Here is a 15,253-nt window from a genome sequence, read left to right as displayed (position 1 = left end):
CTATTGTGCTCTCACAGGAGATACAGTTGCCACATTTCTTGTGTCCTTTTATTGGAGGTAATGACAACATTGAGCACAGAGAAATTTGCTGTGTCTTGATTTTTGAATTTGCGTGGACAAGTTTATCTTTAATGCTGGAGTTCTTTTTCAGTGCAAAGATAGGGACTTGTCTGATTGGTTCAAGGCTTTTGACGGTATTCCAGTTTTTTTAAATTATCTTTTGTACCTCACTGGTAACACCTGAAAACGTTGTTACACACACCAGTGGAGTTGTTTCCTTCTTCATTTTAGGGATTAAGAGAGCTTCCCTGGGGATATACCATGCCGGTTTCATGGCTTTCTTCAAGAGTTTTTTCGTGTAGTTTCTTTCCATTAATTTGTTGACCAATACCTTGGCGTTATCGAAGTAATCTTCTCTTCTCTTACAATTCCGTCCGAGCCTAAAGAATTGACTCAGTGGAATATTCTCTCTTAGATTACGCTGATGGATACTCTCGTAGTGAAGAAATGTATTTCTATCAGTTTCTTTCACATAAAGGGTGGTGTAAATGTGGCCTTCGTCATGTTTTATCAGGAGGTCCAAAACGTTAATCTCTGGTCTACTCATATTTAAGGTAAATTGGATATCAGGATTCCGGCATTTAGCCATTCCACAAAAGATTGAAGCTGTTCTTCACTTCCACGCCAGAGCATAAAAACATTGTCTATAGAGCGATGCCACATCTTTATGTGCCCATCAAAAGGGTTGTTGTTGTATACCCATCGCTCCTCATAAAGGGCCATAAACATTATGGCCATTTCTGGAGCAAAAGGACACCCCATCGCGGTGCCCTTAACTTGTAGAAACTGGGGGCCAGATGTAGGTAATTCTATTTTACCGATTCATAAATACCGAATTTTACCGATTCCGTATTTATGAATCGGTAAAATAGAAGGGGGAGATGTAGGAAGAATCGGTAATTGAATTACCGATTCTGTAACAATCGGTATTTACCGAATCGGTAAATACCGATTCGGTAATGCCCATTGATTCCTATGGGCATTGAAGCCCATAGGAATCAATGGGCATTACCGAATCGGTATTTACCGATTCGGTAAATACCGATTCCAGCAAGGGTGCAGGGGGTGTCACTTTGACACCCTCTAGCACCCCAAATACTGGCATGTGTGCCATGTGGCAGACAGACATGCCCTAAGGGCATGTCTGTCTGTCTCATGGCATAGGTGTGCATGCACACATGTGCATGCACACCTGGATTCGGTATTTTACCACCCAATTGAACTGGGTGGTAAAATACCGAATCTGTAAGCCCTTAGGGACTCTGAAGAGTCCCACCTACATCCCGAAATTACCGAATCGGTAAAATTACCGATTCGGTATTTTACCGATTCGGTAAATTTACCGATTCGGTAAATTTACCGAATCGGTAAATGTAGCCCCCTACATATCAAAAACCCATTTACCGGTCGGTAACGGCCGCAATCGTCCGTTACCGATCGGTAAATGGCCACCTACATTTGGCCCTGGGTGTCGGTGAATGTAAAAAAGTTATTTTTTAGGCATATCTCGGCCTGTTGGAGCAGGAAATCAGTCGGTACATTTTGGGGTCGTTCTCTATTTTCTAGGAAAGAACTGGAGAGCTTCAATGCCATCTTCTTGCAGAATATTTGAGTAAAGGCTTACGATATCCTGTGTTACAAATAATTCATATTCCGGTTCAAACGGTTGGTCTTCTAGAATGGTAATCGCCTGCATGGTGTCTTTAATGTAGCTGGTCGTATTGCTCACTAAAGGTTTTAAAAAGGTGTCCACATACTTTGCAGGACGTTCCAGAATTGAATTTACCCCTGAAATAATAGGTCTTCCTGGAGGATTATTTAAATCCTTATGTATCTTTGGTAGAATATACATTAGAGGGGTCCTGGGGTTGTCATTTATGAGGTATTGTGCTTCTTTCTTCGAGAGCCATCCTTCTTCTTGCCCTATAGTAACCAGGGCTTCCAGTTTCTCCTTTATTTTTTTGTTCCAGTCTTCATCTGTCTTCCGGTAGTATTGTTCATTATTCAATTGACGTTTCACCTCTGTTTCATACATTTCTCGTTGGAGTAACACCACTCCTCCGCCTTTATCAGCAGGCTTGATGATAATTTGATCATTCTGTCTCAAGTTGTCCAATGATATTTTTTCGTTTTTTGGGAGATTCCATTTGGTATAGATATTCTTTTTCTCCAGGGCTGTCAGGTCCCTTAGTACGTTCTTTTCAAATGTCAATAATTCTATTGGCATATTCATTGTATGTGGAAAGAAAATAGATGGATTTTTTAAAGCCTGAGTAGTTCCTTTCCGTCTGTTCCGGTTTGTCCTTGAAAAAGATTTTAAGTCGCATCTTGCGAAAAAGTTGTATCACTTCCAGTTTCGTTTGACCCAGATCTGGTTTAATTGTGGGAATAAAAGAGAACCCCCTTTGTAAGACTTTCATCTCATCTGCGGATAAATCCAGATTCGTCAGATTTTAGATAGGGTTTTTCTCTTTGCTTACCATCGGTAGACGTTCCTCCTCGTAGTTATTTCTCCCTGGTATTGATTGGGTTGAGGATTGTACCATCAGTTGCCTCTCGCTCGGCCTCTTGGTCGTCTGTTGACTCTCCCTAAAAAAAGGTACCGGTTGGTAAAACTGTCTTGGGGCGTTGTTACTGCCACTGGTAGATGCTTCAGTGTCACTCGAGCTATCTGATGGAGATGATGCGTCAGAAAAGGTGAGAAATTGACGTCTACTGCGTCCCCCGTAGGTACGTGAAGCTCCTATATTTTGAGATTGTTTAAATATTCCTTATCCAGGTAGGGGTATGTCTTTTTTTTCTGAAAAGTTGGTAATATCCCTATGGAGTTTTGCTCTTTTAGCGCCTTCTGTGTTTTTTTTTAAAGTCTCGTTTTCTTTTTCAAGTTTTTGTAGCAATACCTGTGCATTCGCTACCGCTGAGTTGTTCAAAAGGGCTTCTTCCAATTCCTTTATTAATTCCAGATCCTTGAGGCTGAGACGTTGGGCAGTTTTTATAGAGTGGAACATCCAGTCTCTAGAGCATTTTGTCCCGATATGACTGAAGCCTTTAAGGTATTCCGGCTGGTCAATGATCTCATAATGACATCACAACCTGGTAACAGCCTCCTGTCCCCCACCCAAGTGCTCAAACACACGCTACTGCGCTTGGTGAAAATACTTCGAAGTGTTCTCAGCCTAAAGAAAATATGCGTTGACACGATTTAGCCCAGCGAAAGTTAAAACGAGCAAAGATCATAGGGAACTCTAGTAAAGACGGGTCAGTATGTGGCCTACAGTTATGCATGTCTATCGAAGAACCCGGAAGACATTAAAAAACTACAAAATGAATTTCGAAAGAGCACATGCGCCTTACACGATCAACGAAACAGATAACACGAGTCGGCTGACGTCAGACGCCAATGAAACCCGAGCGAGAGAAAGCCTGTGAACGGAAGATGAATGGCGGATGCCGTCGTAATGGAGTATTGGAAACACGAGTGACTGACTGGAGTAGAAACATAAGGTACTTTTTGCGCAGTAACCGCAACGGGCATTGCATGCTAATCTCACGCTAGCGGGACTGATAGACCCTATGAATGAAAACCACGTATGTTGCCGAGCACCCTTCATAAAGAGACATCGCGGCACTGAAAGCGTGAAGTGAAAACTCTAACCACGGGTCTTAGCTCACCCCAAGATAATATGGGCACTCCACCACTTACCCCTTGCTTCGGCCACACAGACAGCAGTCCCTGTCAATATATCCGGTCTATTTAATTCACGCAATGGTGCTTAAACACATAGGCTCCATAAATAACACCCAAAAAGTAACCTTGAGTTCTCTTTCTCTTCAGACTTAAAATCATTGAGAACTCCGAATCATGAACCAGACTCAGTACCATAAAAGCGGGTATGTACCACTGACTTACAAGACAATTTCCATCCTCATAATAACAATTCAAGAGACGATTCTAATAACTATTACCCTTTTCTGTAAACAGGTAATAAGGAAGAAGATCAGTTTAAGTTCTTCGAACAGTAAGACGCTATGTATAGGTCACTACCACACCACTATGAAGTATTAATAAGGGTTTGATCAAAGAAGAAAGACTAAAACTAGTCTCTGTTAAATCTCTTTATAGATACTAAAACCAGTCCTAACACAATTGACACCAGCCCTGATGAAGACCTTGATATAAACTAACGTGTTGGTCCCACAACTGCAAGGTCGATACGTGTCGGTATAACAGAGTGGTCCAGAAAGATTCAGTCCAAGACAAGTCGGATCTTCCTCTTCTGACCGAGTTGAAATAAGATCAATTCTTAACAGAATTCAAAATCTTATTTTTTCTTTCAGACCACCAATAAGGACCAGGAGTCAGGACAGGTGGACAGGACCAGTAGGGTCTTGACACTGTTTATAAAAATAGGACTTATGAACTTTGTAAAAATAAGAATAATACCTATCAATTACAATGTCAATTGAAGGTGTTACAAAGTTTTCTCCCCTTTTTTCTTTTTTTCTACTTTGTATTATTCTGTAAGAATTTTTACGGATTCTCACAAAACAAATGTATCGTTGATATGCACAATTATTTTCCGTGTACAGATTTGCAGTGTGTTTGTATATAAATGTAAATGTTCTTTAAATATGTGTTTTGTATATGTGAAGAACGAAGACTCTATTGCAAAAATATAAAAAAGTTTGAGAATAATCTGAACACAGGGTCAATAAAAGGGACATCTGTTAATACAAAATAACCTAGTGTGATTTATGGTGTCTGAGGTACCCGTTTTCGAAATTATAGAGCTGTCATGTAGTGCTATTGACAATGTTTATATAATCTAGAGATCTATAAGGAGCAGAAATATGTTTTCCGAAGTTCAGTGAAAATTCGGAGACATTATATATTGTTGCAGAATGTACAATGTATGGGTGACTCACTTAAAAATTTTTTAAGTTCCAGCATGATTGTAAGCTATCTAATGGTGTACCATGGTCTATTCACTTCAGAACTATTTGTAAGTTATGTTTAGAATCTCTGGAGGGTTGTGAATTTGAACTGGTTGTGCATGCTTTATCAGTGTTAATGCATGGATGTTAAGCCGTTGACTTAAACGTCAGTGCCAGATGAGGTATTTAACAAGTATATTTCAGTAAGGTAAATAATGACAACGCACTGTTTTGAACGTCATTCAAGGTTAGAAAAAGAGGGGTCCTAAAAGTGTGATTTCCCATTTTAATGCCCATAGGAGACTTTGCTCTTCAATACAATAAACAGAAGTTTATGGATTAAAATCACATTTGGCACAAACTTATAACTTTACACAGAAAGCATAGCTGTAAATCAGTTTTGAGAAAATAGCTTTCAAAGACAGTCTTGGGTTGGGTATGAAGGGGTTAACCCTCAGAAAAAGTCAAAGATATCTAGACGATTGCTTCTCTGGTGCTCCTGCCATTCTCCAGAGGAATAAAAATTCCCAAAGTACTTGAACCTGATTGGTGGAGGAAGCTTCTCTGTTAGTCATTTCGGTACTGCAGTACCAGATATGGGTAAAACTTTAGCTATTTTCCTTGGCCTTTGTCCTTAGGGGGTACGGTGAAGGGTCTGAGCTCCAGGGCAAAGCTGAAATTTGAGTTGACAGACTTGTTATGTGTTCAGCATGTGACCAAATGTTATGTTAATAATACCTTAATTGGTGATAGGAAACTGAGCACTCACTTTCACAATGAGTATATAATGTCATCAGTGATGTGATCAATGATGCCATTTGAGATGTAATCACTAGAACATCAGTTTACCCTTTGGCTTTTTTCATTGAACCCACATACACAGACGTATGTATTGTTCTGTATACTGATGAAGTTGTGTGCATTGAATTAATTATAGAGATCTAAATTAATTTGAGTAAACTAGTAGGTTTAAGTAAGTGCAGTTTAAAATAATCAAATTAAAGTTTATTAAGATTATAGTAACATTAAATATTATTACATGCTATTTAATAAAAAACACTATTCATTCAAAAGTATTAATATTGCTCCATGGTGGAATGTTTTGGGGATGCCTGTAGCAAAACAAAAAGGTGATAAACAGAATACTGAACATTTGTCAAACATTCACCCCCAGTCTCAGACCTGGGTTAAATCCATTGTTCTTTTGTCCACCATGTCACCCCAGTTTGGACCGAGCCATATGCAAAACAGTCTTCACCCTGCTCCACATAAGAACAGTCCAGCCTGAAATGGTAGGCCAGGTCCTCCCTGGACCGGAAAAAAGCATCCTGCAACAAGTTTCAGGGTATCACCACCCATCTCCTATGCCAGCTTGAAACCAGTTGCATAGCGAGCACGGATACTAGGTCAGGCATACCCTTCCCACTTAGGGTGACTATAGCAGCACAAGGAGATAATAAACAGAATGCTGAACAGTGTCACACATTCAGCCCCAGTCACATCTGGGTTAGATCAGTGGATCTTTTGCTCACCATGCCACCCTAGTTTAGACCCTGCTCCCCATGAGAACAGTCCAGCCCAGTCCAGCCCGAACTGCCAGGCTAGGTCCTCTCTGGACTGAAAACCCAGCATCCTGGGACCGGTTTCAGGATATCACTCCTCTTCAACCAGGCTAGCTTTAATCAAGTGGCATAGCAAGCATGGACCCACGTCTGGGCATACCCTTCCTCTTACATCAACCACAGCAACACAAAAAGATGATGGAGGGAATGCTGATCAAACATTCAGCCCCAGTCACAGATTTGGGTTAAATCTATTGTTCTTTTGCTCACCATGCCACCCCAGTTTGGGCTCAGCCATATGCAAATCAATCTTGACCCTGCTCCCCATTGGAACAACCCAGCCCAAACTGCCAGGGCAGATCATCACTGGACTGGAAAACAGGCTTCGTAGGACCAATTTTTGGATATCACCCATTATCAGCCAGGCTAGCTTGAATCCAATGGCATAGCAAGCACAGAACCTACGTCTGGGTGTACCTTTCCCACTTAGGGTTACTAGAGCAAAACAAAAAGATGATTGACGGAATGCTAAACTTTGTCAAACAATCACCACCTGTCACAAATCAGGGATAAATTCATTGGTCTTGTGTTCACCATGCCATCCCAGTGAGGACCCATCCATGTGCAAATCAATTTTGATCCTGCACCCGATTGGAACAGTCCAGCCCAAACTGCCAGGCCCGGTCTTCCCTAGACCGAAAACAAGCATCCGGGAACTGGTTTTGGGGTATCACCCTTCATAAGCCAGGCTAGCATGAATCCAGTGGCAAAGCAAGCATGGGATCCACATCTTGGCATCCCCTTTCTACTTAGGGAGACTACAGCAACACAAAAAAATATGGCTAGAATGCTGAACATTGCCAAACATTCAACCCCAGTCACAGATCTAGGTTACATCCATAGTTCTTTTTCTCATCATTCCACTTCAATCTTGACCATTCTCCCCATGAGAACAGTCCAGCCCAAACTGCCAGCCAGGTCTGCTCTAGACAGGAAAACCAGCATCCTGGGACCGGTTTCGAGCTATCACCCCTCTTCAACCTGGCTATTTAGAATCAAGAGACATAGCACGCTGGGGAACCACGTCTGGGCGTACCCTTCCCACTTAGAGTGACAATAGCAGCACAAAAAGAAGAAGGACAGAATGCTGAACATTGTTAAACATTCACTCCCAATCACAGATTTGGTTTAAATCTATCATTCTTTTGCTTATCATGCCACCCCAGTTTGGACTCAGCCATATGCAAATCAGTCGTGACTTTACTCCCCACGGAAACAGCCCAGCCTGAACTGCCTGGCCAGATCATCCCTGGACCAGAACACAAGCATTCTGGGACCAGTTTGTGGGTATTACCCATTATCATTGAGGCTAGCTTGAATCCAGTGTCCTAGCAAGCACAGAACCTACATCTTTGCATGCCTTTTCCACTTAGGGTGACTAGGGCAAAACAAAAAGATGACGGACGTAATGCTAAACATTGTCAAACATTCATCCCCAGTCACAAATCTGGGTTAACTCCATTGTTGTTTTGCAGACCATGCCACCCCAGTTTGGCCCTAGCCATATGCAAATCAGTCTTGGGGTTGATTCCCTGAGAACAATACAGCCCGACCTGCCAGGCCAGGTTCTCCTAGACCAGACAACAGGCATTCATGGAGCGGTATCACCCCCCTCATCAACCGGGCTAGCTTGAATACAGTGGCATAGCAAACACAGGACCCATGTCTAGGCATACCTTTCCCATTTAGTGTGACTACAGTAACACATTAAGGAGAAGTGTCGCTCACTGGTTAGAGGAGGCAGACCTGGAAGCAGACGTCAGCCCGGGACCAGGGTTCAATTCCCGGCTCGGCGGGGTCTTGAGTCCTAAAATGTCCATGGACTCGACAATTCTCGCTCCAGTGCCTACTCGATTCACGGGTTCACACTCTGCGACTCTGGGCAATAGCTTGCTTAATCTCCACAACGGCCCCTCGCGGCGGGATGCCTGGCTTTCACCTTGCGGATACCCTGCCGGGGTTATCTCACAGGGGAATACCAGGACGGGTTCCCTAAGCAAGCGCTTAGAAACCGCTTGGTGATTTGCGCTATATATATAAACTCCTGTACATGAAGATGATGGACAAAATTCTGAACATTGTCAAACATTCACTTCATATCACAGGTCTGGGTTAAATCAATTGTTCTTTTGCTCACCATGCCACTTCAGTTTGGACCCAGCCATATGAAAATTAGTCTTGACTGTGCTCCCCATGGGAACAGTCCAGCCTGAACTGCCAGGCCTGGTCCTCCCTGGACAAGAAAGCAAGCATCTTGGGACCAGTTTAGGGGTATCACCACTTATCAGCCAGGTTTTCTTGAATCCAGGGGCATAGCGAGCATGGAACCTACGCCTGGGCATACCCTTCCCAGTTAGGTCAAATATAGCAACACAAAAAGATGATGGACGGAATACTGATCATTGTCAAACATTCAACCCCAGTCACAGATCTGGGTTACATCCATCGATCTCCTGCTCACCATGCCACCCTAGTCTTCACCCTTCTCCCCATGAGAACAGTCCAGTCCAAACTGCCAGGCCCGGTGTGATGTATTCCTATAGGTTCTGAATCGATCCCCCTATTCCTGACCCTATTCTGGTTAACAAACCAACAAGTTAACTAGCAGTCGGCCCATGAGGCAGCAAACCCCCATGATGCAGATACCGTTATCTGACGAAGCCACACTACGGCACAGGAACGTGTTATCTGATTAGGTCATAACGCTTGCGATCTAATTAGACAAGCGATATTCCTCCAGCCCCTGATAAGGCATACGGAGTTCTCATAACAAATCAAACCTATGACAACCTGGGAAAAACCCTGCGGCCATTGTTTTGATTTCACCGAGAACTTCAGCAAAAGAATGTGCTAACGACCTGGTCGTATGACATCCTTATTGACGTATCTATGTCCATCCTTACGTCAATCTCGGCACCTTAAAGGTATAAATATTACCGATATTGCCCTATGCAAACACACGCGGTGGTGACGAGACGGAGCAGCCATACTTGCCGAAGCCCAGAGCAGAGCAGACCCCGCTGGCGCAGCCCCGCCTGCCTGACGCGCTGAGAACGAGACGCGCTGCTTTCTCCTGCCGAGAAATCCAGCACCGGCATTTCCGGGTAGCCCTCGCAGGCAGCCTGGAATATCGAGAGCAGAGAAGAGAGATACCATCCCTCATTCATCCTAACTTCCAGGTACAGAACTGAATAACCCCTCACAGAGAATTCTTTAGTCAGTCACTTGGCAAAAACAAACTTAACTTAAACTGTAACTTTCTATTCCCGCCCACGTATTAGACTTAGGTCAGGTACACGGGGTAGGCGTATTTAGAAACACCAGTTGAGTACGTTTAGTCAAATGTATATGTGTATGTAATATATTTTATTCATTTTAAACCTTCATATGGCTTAGAAACCATATCAATGTTTTTACAGTATTATTTTATACTTCTGCTTCTAATGTATGCACTTTACTTAACCATAAGTATTGCAATAATATCGATCCATTTCTCTTGTACGAGAAAAGAGACTGATCAATAAATAACACCTTTTTATTGAACACGCCCGTCTCTTCCGTTTCTCTACATTCTGATGAGACTAAGAATGCACGTACTGACTGAGTAAAATAAATTGCCTTTTGTTCACACGACTCTCGAGATACACTCTTGATTAGGGGAGAGCAAAGTTGTCATGTTCTATGGTTGTCAGAAACTAAATCCCTTCTTGTCTAATCAGGGAAGTTAATTCCTTCCTGAACATTCGAGAAAGTTTCTAGTGAACTCTGAGCTAGCTGGCAAACCCAAAACTTTAAGTCTAATATCGACAGTAGTAGACCTAGTTAACGTCTGTCTAGGCCTATACTATTGAAGGTATTATTCCAATGCGCAGAGCCTATTGGGATAATAGTAACTACACTACATGGCGCCCAACGCGTTTGGAAAGGGCGATAAAACTAACGTAAGACATTTAGAGTAACTCAGTCGTGCTTTCTCACTCAGACCCCTTTTTTCCCATTATACTCCAAAGACGTCTGGAGTGGGTGAAAGGTCATATCCGCCAGACCTCGCAGGAGGGAACTCCTATGTATGGTTCTTGGTATAGTCAACGTTGAAGGATACACTGTTCCAAAATATTGTGCATCTAATCTTTGTTTCCATAAGAAACCTGATCTGCAAACAAAAGAAATAACCATCCTGTCGGTAAAATGGTAGACAGTGATGAGGAAAGAGAGGCAGTTAGATTAGCAACTGAACTCGCAGAAGCTGATACTGCACTACAAAATGCAGACCCGGAGATAATACTCATCCCGGTCATCAAAAGGAAATCTATAACCTTAAAACTTATAGAAAACGGACTGACACCTAGAGGTGGCACAGTTATATTCGTAATTGAGGCACACGAATATCGGCAGACAGAGGTATACTATTCATGGATAAATTTTCCAGCAGCAAATGCTGTAACAAAGTACTTCCACTATTACAAAATAGAGGAACCTCCTGAAACGTACACTCCTTTCGAGGAGGTGGAAGTACCACTCAAATTTCAAGAGCACCTGCTCTTATTTGATGGCGCCCTAAAACATAATATTCACATCACCAGGCTTGGTCCTTTAGGTAGACCAGGAGCAACGTGGCCGGTCCTAGCCGGATACACACCACATCCAGACATCGATGGGATGTCTGCAGCAAACCTTTTAACACAGCTAAAACAACTAATAAAAATACACAGACAATTAGTCCAGTATGTGATGCGGACTTCAACAATTCAGCCAGCGATTAAAATTCCACAGCTGACCCCTCACCAGGGGAACACAAATAAAATTACACCACAGAACATACAATCCTGCCTAGGTAAAGTACCGGCTAAACGGGAACAAATACCATTCTGGTTGGCACAGAAAATCACCCAAATAGAGGCGGTGTTTCCTGACACCACCCCATTAGAAAAACACAGGATTCTGACTATCTGTCTTCCAATGGGAATCGCACCACACATTGAGGACTGTGACACTTGGGGTACAGTCTTCGCTTCCATCTACACAAAAACGCACGGTGTTCCATCCATTTCGGTAATACCAGATGTGCTAAAACAAATTCAAGACGAATACGGTCCAGAACCCGCTTTAACTCTTGGTATGAAATTACTAAAAGACTTCAAGCAGGTCTCGGCTATATTATTAGCCAACATAAAAGGTGAGGCAGCAAACGTGGCGATCCGCCAGAGGTTAAAGGAGACAGATATAGCAGACCAACCAGCTGAAATTGCCAGAATCATAGAAAAATCCTATGAGGAACTAGGTAGAGATAGTTTAGGTGGAATACCAGTAAAACCACAACTGATTGAAAGTCCTGAAAAAATATTTTTTAATAATAACTCAACATCACAGAAAAAGAGCTGGGATGGAAACAAACAATCCAATCCTAAAGAAAAGAAATTCCAGTCCAGAGGAAGGTCTCCTAGGCGAAGAGAAAAATCTCCGAACCAAAGACACAGGTCACCGCAGAGTGACCCCTCTGGGAAAAGATATAACCTTAGAAATAGGGATAATATAAAAAAGCCTGATAGATATCAAGACATTGATACACGTCCCTCTCAATCTTTTCAGACTTCCTCGCAGAAATCGGAAAGAAGAGGACGATCAGAACAAAGAGAAGAGCACGCCAAGTCCAAAGACAAGGAACCTGCTCAGCTAAAAAAGAAATTACAATTTCCAAAAAAGAAGGTAGCCAGTATCAAGGTAGTTAACAATGCCGAGAATACTGAGGACACAACTGAAAAACGGAGAATGGGCTCAGACAATGCTAGACAGCGCAGCAGAAGTGAGCATAGCTCGCAAAGTCCTTATGAATCATCTGGAGACAGTGGACACGAATGAATATCTTCAAGTGGAAACTGCAGACACCAGAGTTAGCAAACCTCACAAAATATACGAAATAACATTACGTATAGAGGGAGATAAGACTAGAAAAATAAGGGGACTATTTTGGGATAATCTCTCCAAGGGCTATGACATCCTTCTAGCTGAAAAAGACTGGCCACCAGAGTTGTCAGGGAGTGCCCTCATGGCGAAGAAATAATTATGCCTGCCTTCTCAAATCACATCCCAATTCATAAAAAATACACACTTGCCAGAAAGTGGGCAGTAGCTCAAGCTCCTGCTTTATATAAAAATCACGTAGGGTGGGATGAGGACTCTCCTCCTCACAAAATCCAGTTAAAATCACAACCTACTGCACAAAGGCAGTACCCAATTAAGCAAGAAGCTAAAAAACAGGTAAAAGAAATTCTAGATCAGCTAGAATACCAGGGGGTGATTGAAACTTGCACCTCACAAATGATCAACCCTTTGTTTCCGGTCTCCAAACCAGACAATTCATATCGTCTAGTTTTGGATTACCGACACCTTAACTCATGTTGCAAAACGTTTGCAGTGCAAAATTCGCATAGTGCTGCACTAATGAATAACATAGTGCGCAAAAAATACAAAACAACATTAGACATTTCTAATGGATTCTTTTGTCAAAACATAGCACCAGAGAGCAGATATTTGTCTGCGTTCTCAATAAATGGCACTCAAAAACAATTCTTTCGGTTATCCCAGGGGTACAAAAACAGCCCGGGGGTATTCTCAGCGAGAGTGACAGAATTACTACAAATATATGACGACGAAGCATTATCGTATGTCGACGACATATACTTAACAGATGATGACTTGGAGACTCACTTGAAGAGAGTGAACACCATAATACTTGGGTTCGCAGCAGAGGGTTACAAATTCAACTTTAAAAAATCCAGAATTGCCCATCTGACAGTCCTGTTCTTAGGATATGAATTATCAAGTGAAGGTAAAAGCCTGGCTGACAATTTTCTAGAAAAATGTGCCGTCCTCCAAGCACCTAGAACACTAAAAAACCTACAGTCAATTCTAGGCTTCCTAAATTTCGGAAGAACATATATTGCAAATTACGCAGAAAGGGTCAAACCCCTTTATGATCTGATAAAACCAGATTTTAAAAGATCCAATTGGACTCAAATACACACAGAAATTCTGAGATCCTTACAAACAGACATGCTAGTTAAAACAAAATTAGAAACACGTGATAACACACGCAATCTTGTGATTCGAGTCATCCCAGGGAGATGCGGATTCACATACCTGACCTCTAATGAGGGAGAAAAGGTACCAATTGCATTCAAATCACACTTGTACACTAAGGCTGAAATGAAATTCAGCCCAACGGAAAAAATTCTAACTGCAACACAGACAGCTATAGCAAAAGAACGAGCCCTGGCACAAGGTAAACGAATAATAATCGTGACACCGATACCAGCCTTAGAGGCTGTAGCAAAAGCAAGCATTCCGAATGCTAAAGCGCTCCATCCGAGATGGATACAATGGGCTAATTCTCTTGCTGCAACAGACGTGGCGTACGAATTTGATCCTTACTTAAAAACACAAGAATTTCTCCAATATGAATTTGAATGTCCTCCGCCGACCGAAATTCTGCCTCTAGAACACTACGGCTGTATAATATATACAGACGGATCAGCACAACCCGCAGTGGGGGGTAAGCAAGCTTACAGTGCTGCGTGCGCGATCGTTAAAGGTCGCTGGCACGAAGGAAAATTAAACCATCAATCACTAAAACACAATCTTTAGGAGATTGTACAGCTCAGCGAGCTGAACTACTGGCGTTCAAGATGGCGCTTGAAAATACCGATCGAGAATTCCCTACACTCATAGTGTGCGATTCGTATTATTGCATTCAGTCTTACAATGAATACTTGCAGATCTGGCTTCAGAATGGTTTCAAGGATGCGAAAGGTGGCACAATCAAGCATAAAATGCTCTGGGAACAAGTAGTTCTTTTACAAAAAGAACTACCAAAGACTCACGTGATACATACGCTGAGTCATCAACGTGATGGCGTTCACGTTGCAGGGAATTCATTGGCTGATGAGGCCGCGAAGGCAGCTGTGCAAACGGCTTCCGTAGCTGCCATCACCCGGTCAAAAACAAAAATAGACAGCGAAATATTACAAGCTGTCAGCGCTACAGAAAAGGATTCGATAGAAACACTCCCGAAAGGCTTTCCTGTAAAATACTCATACATAACTGATACAAACAATGTTCCTTTTGCTCGAATCCCTGGAGTGGGGGATAGGGCAATTCCAAACATGGAACATAGGTTAGGACTAATAATAGCGGCACACGAAGGGCTTGCTTCTATACATGCTGGCGTCTCAGCCACAGTATCATTATTAAAACAGAGATACTGGTGGCCACAAATGAGAAGACAAACAAGGAATTATGTTTTAGAATGTGAAATATGTCAAAAAATGAAAGTATCAACGGTGAGACGTCCAGCACAGACGCCCCTTCTAATCTCGGATAAACCATTAGCCTGTGTTTACCTAGACCACTGTGGTCCCTTACAAAGGGATGGTAACTATAAATATATCTTGGTTGCAGTGGACTCATGTACGAGATTCATATGGATGTGGCCCCAGCGAACGGCTGACGCCAGAACTGTTATAAAAGATTTGCGAGTCTTTATCGGCACATACGCAATTGGCATGCTGCATTCAGACCACGGTCCTGCCTTTAGCTCTCGGGCTTATAAGGAGGCCATGGTCAGCATGGGCGTGGCA

This window comes from Lissotriton helveticus, chromosome 8 (assembly GCF_964261635.1).
Source record: "Lissotriton helveticus chromosome 8, aLisHel1.1, whole genome shotgun sequence".
Classification (NCBI taxonomy): domain Eukaryota; kingdom Metazoa; phylum Chordata; class Amphibia; order Caudata; family Salamandridae; genus Lissotriton; species Lissotriton helveticus.
Note: the sequence above shows the minus strand (reverse complement) of the source record.